The sequence below is a fragment of the Hemicordylus capensis genome, chromosome 1 (assembly GCF_027244095.1).
Source record: "Hemicordylus capensis ecotype Gifberg chromosome 1, rHemCap1.1.pri, whole genome shotgun sequence".
Classification (NCBI taxonomy): Eukaryota; Metazoa; Chordata; class Lepidosauria; order Squamata; family Cordylidae; genus Hemicordylus; species Hemicordylus capensis.
Window position 1 is genome coordinate 383759131 of NC_069657.1, and position 7166 is coordinate 383766296.

Here is a 7166-nt window from a genome sequence, read left to right on the forward strand (position 1 = left end):
GGGGAACACTTTGATAGTGGTCACATTATTTCCAAGACTCCCACAGCACAGGCCTCTACTCATGTGGCTGTGCAGGGGTTCAAAGTCCCCTGCTATGCTGGGAGTTCAACAGCAATGGGAAATGCTCCCGTTCCCCTTGTAGGTTCAGGCATGACTGCGGTTTCTGCAGTGGGAAACACGCCAGTGCATACTGTCAAAGGTCTAAAGGCTACCGAGGAGGCTTCAGGGAGCAGAAACAGGGCAATAGAAAAGGTGGAGGCTCACAGCAGGGCAACAGCGCTGGAAAAGGGATCCAGCCCAATTAGGCTCACAGCGCTCGCTTGTATTTTGGAAAGTTACCCACGGAGGGATCAGGCTTGTTACCTTTGGGGTGGTTTTAGTTGTGGGTTTTGAATCCCTTGTACTCTGCAGAGGACACATTGCTCGGCCCCAAATTTGAAGTCTGTTCTGGGCATGGAGGGCGTAGTCTTGCGGAAAACCCAGAAGGACATTGCCCTGGGTCGGGTCCTAGGTCCATTTGAAGAGTTCCCTTTGCCTAACCTGTGCATATCTCCACTCGAGGTGGTGCCAAAAAAGGCCCCGGGGGAATACAGGTTGATTCATCACCTGTCATTCCCACGTGGTTCTTCAGTGAATGATGGGATTCCAGCTGAGCTCTGCTCAGTTAGGTATACCTTATTTGATGAGGCAGTTCAAATGGTTCATTCATGTGGGCAGGGCACTTTGCTTGCAAAGTGCAACATCAATACTGCTTTTTGCCTGCTACCTGTGCACCCTGACGATTTTGACTTCCTAGGCTTTGCTTTCCATGGCTGGTATTACATTGACTTATTTTGAGGAATTCTGCTCCATGTTGGAGTGGGCGGTTCAACGCAGGGCGGGACTCAGCACAACTGTGCACTCTTTTGATGACTTCCTTTTTTCTGGACGAGCTGGAACCAGTCAATGTAGGCATTTGATGGAGTCTTTTCAAGTATTATGTGAGGAATTGGGGGTCCCCTTGGTGCGGGAGAAAAATGAAGGCCCAGCCCCTGTCCTTACATTTTTGGGCATTGAGCTTGACACGCTGAAAGGATGCTCTCACCTGCCCACAGAGAAGTTGGTCATGTTAAAGGCATTACTGTCCGAATGCCTGCAGTCCCATAAGGTCACGCTTCATCGGCTACAAAGGATTATAGGTCACCATTTGCTTGCAGAGTTATTGCTCCAGGCCAGGCTTTCCTGCGATGCCTTTGCCATGCCATTGTAGGTGTCTTGGCACCTCATCATCACATAAGGGTCACTGCCCCCATATGGGCGGACCTAGGTCTGTGGGCCTCCTTTATGGAATCCTACAATGGGGTGTCCTTTTGGCACAGCTTGCAGATGTTGGAGGTGGAGCTGCAGGTTCAGTCAGACGTAGCAGGGGGCCTAGGTTTTGGGGTCTACTTTAGGGGGTGGTGGTATGCTGAATGGTGGCCAGATCCCTGAGTAGCTATGGGTATGACTAAAGACCTTACTTTCCTAGAGTTCTTCTCAATTGTTGTAGCTGTTCACATCTGGGCGGACTTGTTTCGGGATTGCACAGTTAGATTTTGGTGTGACAACCAGGCCACAGTGCACGTCATTAACACGCAAACATCAAAATCTCCCAGGGTCATGTCCTTGGCCAGGTCATTTGTTTTGGCCTGCCTGACTAATAACACTCTGTTCATGGCCTGTCATGTACCGGGGTGCAGAATAGCTTGGCGGATGCCCTCTCTCATTTTCAGATGCACCACTTTTGTCAACTGGTTCCAGAGGCAGAGAGGCAACCTGATCTGATGCCTGCCTAGCTATGGAATCTTGGCACATAGATGCACATAGGGCTGTACTAGCTTCTTTGGCACTGAGTACTTGGGCTGCTTATAGTCAGCATTGCAGGGCTTTCTAGGACTTTAGGGAGCAGGTAGGAGTCATGCAGGTGTGGCCTACGCCCGCTGAGCACCTTATGCAATATCTTGTGCACCTGAAGGGAAAGGGTTATGAGACCCTATGGCGGATCACCTGGCAGCTCTGGCATTCTTTGCAAAGGTAGAGGGCCTTAAGAACAACACAGGGGATTTTAGAGTAAGTTGAATGCTTGAAGGTTGGTCCAGGGAGCATCCACTGGGGAAGGATGAACGTGAGCCGATTACACCTCAGGCCCTTCAGGGTGCAGTGGCTCAATTTGAAGTTATTTGCCAGTCTCCCTATGAGGTGGTGCTCTTCTGAGCTGCCACGTTAGTAGCCTTCTTTTGGGCTTTCTGGGCCAGTGAGCTGCTCCCCAGGGGATGTAAGGGTCCTGTGGCCAGGGTTCTGCAGTACAGGGATCTGTTCTTTAGGCAAAGTTCACTTAAGCTTCAGTTAAGTTTTTCCAAGACAGACCAGAAGGGCAGGGGTCAGGCTGTGGAATTATGCCATTCCAATAACTCAGTTTTCTGTCCTGTTTGGCCATTAGAGTGTTATGTTGCCCTGCGGGGAACCAGAGAAGGGTGCCTCTTCGTGCACAATGAGGGGCTACCTCTCTCTCAATATCAATTCTGGACAGTGGTGTGGCGAGCTCTGTCAGGGGCCGGGGCCCACACTGAGCAGTTGTCTCTTCATTCTTTCTGCATCAGTGCTGCAACAGCAGCATCCAGGCTAGGGTTCCCTGGTGAGGCCATTCAGTGGCTTGGCCGCAGGTGCTCGGGAGTGTACAAGCATTATGTACATTAGTGGTCTTGGCTTCAGTTACTGTTTGTTCTTCTCCTTACAGGACCAGCACGGCTGGCCAGTCGGGCTCAGCTCCTCACCTTGGGCCATTTGATTGTGTTCTGGGCACAGAAGGCCAGTTCTAGGCCCACAAGACAACTAGGACTTGGGATGTGGGCTTTGATCTCCTGGATCGGCTGGCAGGGCATAGTGATAGCTCAATTTCTGCCCTTGCTACAAGAATTCCTGGCGTCCAATCCACCGCCAGACATCTTGGTGGTGCATATGGGGGAGAACAACTTAGTTACTCAGTCCAGGTTTCCATCATTTTTAGAGTGCATGCTGACTTAGCAAAAGTACTGGAGTGGATCCCTGGGTTAATAGATATTTGGTCAATGCAGAGTATGGGGGGGGGGCATGCACCCAGGCAGGATTGAGAGGGCCCGCCACAAGATCAACACACACATGGCCTGCTGTATTCAGAGCATTGGGGATAGTGCCTGGGCACACCCAGACATCATATTTTTAGCCCCTGAATTGTTTAGTGGGGACGGAGATCAGCTTTCCCCACAGGGGACGGGTATTTTTCTTGAAGATTTCAGAATGGCATTGGCTGCTGTTTTGTGTGGTTGGTGGGCAGTATGGGGGGTTAAGCTAGGCTAACCCCCATTGTGGCAGGTACAGTGCGGTTGGGAAGAACATCTTAAGTCAGTGAGCACCTTCAGGTAAGTGTTTAGCTACTAGATTGGACAGGTCAACTCCCTAGATGCTTCATGGCTCAGGGAACTCTGGCTTGGACTAATCTATTCTGTCAGGCTAAGCTCCCTGAACATGCTGGGTGGCTGTCGGGGAGGGGGGGTGACAGCATGGCAGAGGCCTGACCTTAGGTCGGCTAGGATGGGCAGCCCCTGCTTTAGAGTATTGGGGCTGTCTGGACTTGGAGCCATGGTGCATCGCCGTTTTTACGCTTTAGGCAGGCATGCCCTGAGGGTGCATATCTTTAGCTGACACACTGTAGGGGTGGAGAGCCAATCCCAGTTCTTATTATTTGAAGTTGTGATTTGAATTGGCAAAATAAATTGTGGCCCTTTATTTCACCATACCTAAGTGTCTCGAGTCTTCTTGGGGAGCGGGGCAATACTGCATTCCTTTGGCTTGCGTCTCCAATACAAATACTCCAAGTGGACAGGCCTAACTTTGCCTCCACCGTTATAAAACAGGGACAATAACCAGCAACCTGTAGCATGATTTTGTCAGTGTTCTTTGACACTGACAAATCTCTGTCAGTGTCTCTGACACAGCTCTGGGGGCAAGGCTGCTTTTAGGACTGTGCACCACTCTGCCCTGATGTGAAGCATATGTATTTTTTACTTGTGATTCTGTACCTGAATACAAAATATATAAAGTGAGAAGCAGTTTCAGAGATCTCTGAACATATGCTATTTAACTTCTGTAATCCATGTCATATGCTCTTGTGGCTAGATAAACAGATCGAGATATGATTGCTTTAGACAGACAAGTAGAAATAACTTTGAATGTGCTCAGCCTGGCTGGTTGAAGCCATATGGGTGGGATTTCATTATATCTAGAAGTAAAGTCTCAGAGATATACAAACACCAAGGAAATTGTTTTTTAAATTGTTTCATTGTTCACTTGGACTGAAACGAGGCCTTCTTTTAGCATAGTGAGCAATAGGTTAATTGAGCAGGGATATGATAGAAAATTTCAGTCTGGCCTTTGGGAGATATAGTTCACATATGGTTTAAAGATATGAATGCTGCATTTGAAGACTACAACTGATTTTATCCAATGCATACTGTATTTACCTGAATCCAAGACTATATTTCCCCCCAAATTCTTTCATGTTAGAAGTCAGGAAGTCATCTTAAATTCAGTCTCCTCTTCCTTTGGGGGTAAATAAAAGTATAACTTGAATTTAATCTTTATTTTCTAAGAGGCTTGTATTAAATTCATTGTCATATTGTATTTACTTTGGGAGTGCTCCTGGATCCTAAACTCCCCCTGGTTTCTCATGTTGAGGCAGTAGCCAGGAGTGCTTTTTATCAGCTTTGGCCAGATATATCCATTTCTGGAGGTAAATTACCTTAAAACAGTGGTACATATGCTGGTAACCTCTAGGCTTGACTACTGTAATGCACTCATACATGTAGATATATAGTCCTTCCAGATCCTTTCTCTTACTGGTTCTTGTTCAAGTTGTTGCTCCAAATGTTACTCAAAATTGTTCCAAATCTTTTTCCTTGCAAGTTCTTATTCTAATGGTAGCTCCTTGTACAAATGTTGCTCCTTCTGGTTGTTGCTCCTTGTCCAAATAATACACTGAAGGTCAATTATGTCTGTAGTCCTTATACATGTAGATATATAGTCCTTCCAGATCTTTTCTCTTACTGGTTCTTGTTCAAGTTGTTGCTCCAAATGTTACTCAAAATTGTTCCAAATCTTTTTCCTTGCAAGTTCTTATTCTAATGGTAGCTCCTTGTACAAATGTTGCTCCTTCTGGTTGTTGCTCCTTGTCCAAATAATACACTGAAGGTCAATTATGTCTGTAGTCCTTATACATGTAGATATATAGTCCTTCCAGATCTTTTCTCTTACTGGTTCTTGTTCAAGTTGTTGCTCCAAATGTTACTCAAAATTGTTCCAAATCTTTTTCCTTGCAAGTTCTTATTCTAATGGTAGCTCCTTGTACAAATGTTGCTCCTTCTGGTTGTTGCTCCTTGTCCAAATAATACCCAACAGGTATCCTAGGTAATTTTTACCCGTTTCCTCCTGCTTGAGCAGGACTTCATCAGGAGAAGTGAGCTAAATACACAATAACACATGTATAATTTTAACAAAAAAGTACCTTCAACAAATTATGTTAACTCAAAGGGTTAGAAATTTTTAATTACTCACATTTATTTCTTCCGAAGTGACACTGCACCTACCAGTGGTTTCTAAATTAGAAATCCTACTGGATACAGTACAACTTGGTGGGGCAGCAGCACATGCCCTGATTCTGACCATGGTCCCTGATGCCAGCTTGCCAGCATCAGGGACGTGGCCAGTATCAGGGCACGCAAAAACCCCTGCCCACATTTCCTGGCTAGCAAGCACTTCACTAGCCACTTGGATGAGTTCCTAGAGAAAGGAAGCCATCTAAACAGCTAGTGAAACTCTTACTACTCAGAAATGCAGGTGGGGCAATGGGGCATCCCCAGTGCCAGACATGGCCCCTGACTCCAGCACATCAGTGCCAGGGGCATAGTCAGCATCAGGAGTGTGCCTGGCATTGCCATGGCATTGCCTCAAGTGATGTGGGCATGATTTTGAGCTACCATTGAGTACACTTCATGTTTGTACCATACATTTGAAAGATTTGTATCCAAGTTCACTTTTTAAAATGCCTTTCTCAATAATCATATAACTGCAATGGTGAATGTGCATTTCAATATTTCTAATAAAATCATTTAACACCTAAACTCATATCCTTTCTTACTGGTATAGAATTGGGTTCGTTCCAGAGCTTACTCTGAAACTCAAAATGCAAATGCTAAAAGTAAAGTAAAGTAAAGTTGTGCCATCGAGTCGGTGTTGACTCCTGGTGTCTACAGAGCCCTGTGGTTGCCTTTGGTAGAATACAGGAGGGGTTTGCCATTGCCATCTCCCGCGCAGTGTGAGATGATGCCTTTCAGCATCTTCCTATATTGCTGCTGCCTGATATATGTCTGGGAAACATACCAGTGGGGGTTTGAACCGGCAACCTCTTGCTCCCTAGGCAAGTTACGTCCCCGCTGCACCGCTAAAGAGCTCCCAAAATAACTGCAAAGGGACATCTGAATGCATGCTATCTGCTGGCCTTTCAACTTTTGTCCATTTCACATCACTAACTGCCTCATGAGAGTTCCCTTTCCTCCTGGATGCCCACTGCTGTCTCAAACTGAACAGAAAGAAGAAAGACAGAGCTCCCCGCCCCCTCATTCATTCATATCCTCCCACATCCTCTCACAGGATTCCCCCTCCCTCCTTCATAATCCACTGTACAGATTTTCTTGCATATCCCTAGGATACAAGCTTGGGACTGATCTTTGACTAGTACTCTTAAACCCTCATCCATGCTTCCCCATTCTCCAAACTACACTCCTTCCTCCTTCTCCCTACTGTCTTTTCCTTCTGTCAGCACAATACCCATGTGAAATCACTATTCTTTCTTGTTCCTTTCTGTTTGTATGTCCTTTTTCTGCAAGTCTCTGCACAGTCGAGGGATCCTTTCCCCATGGAAACAGGACTGAAGTGGGGACTTCCAAATATGCTGCTTTCTATCATTTTTTCTGGATCTGGGCCACTATGTAGAAATAAATTTTGCTGCTGTTCTTGTCCACATAATTAACAGAAATCAATCAGGGCATATAGCTGACCGAACTTGGGCCCATTACAAGTTTAAAAGTGCTAGTCTCTAAAGCTTATTAAAAGTG

The 7166-nt window shown here is 46.3% G+C and overlaps 1 long non-coding RNA gene across 1 annotated transcript in view; it reads left to right on the plus strand.

The window, feature by feature from the left end:
- The window catches only part of LOC128339801 (uncharacterized), a 29032-nt gene extending 25309 nt beyond the window's left edge, over nt 1-3723 (plus strand). The window contains exon 4 of the long non-coding RNA XR_008313220.1: nt 2756-3723. This is a non-coding gene — a long non-coding RNA (uncharacterized LOC128339801). The remainder of the gene's footprint in view (nt 1-2755) is intronic.
- The last annotated feature ends 3443 nt before the right edge of the window (nt 3724-7166 follow it).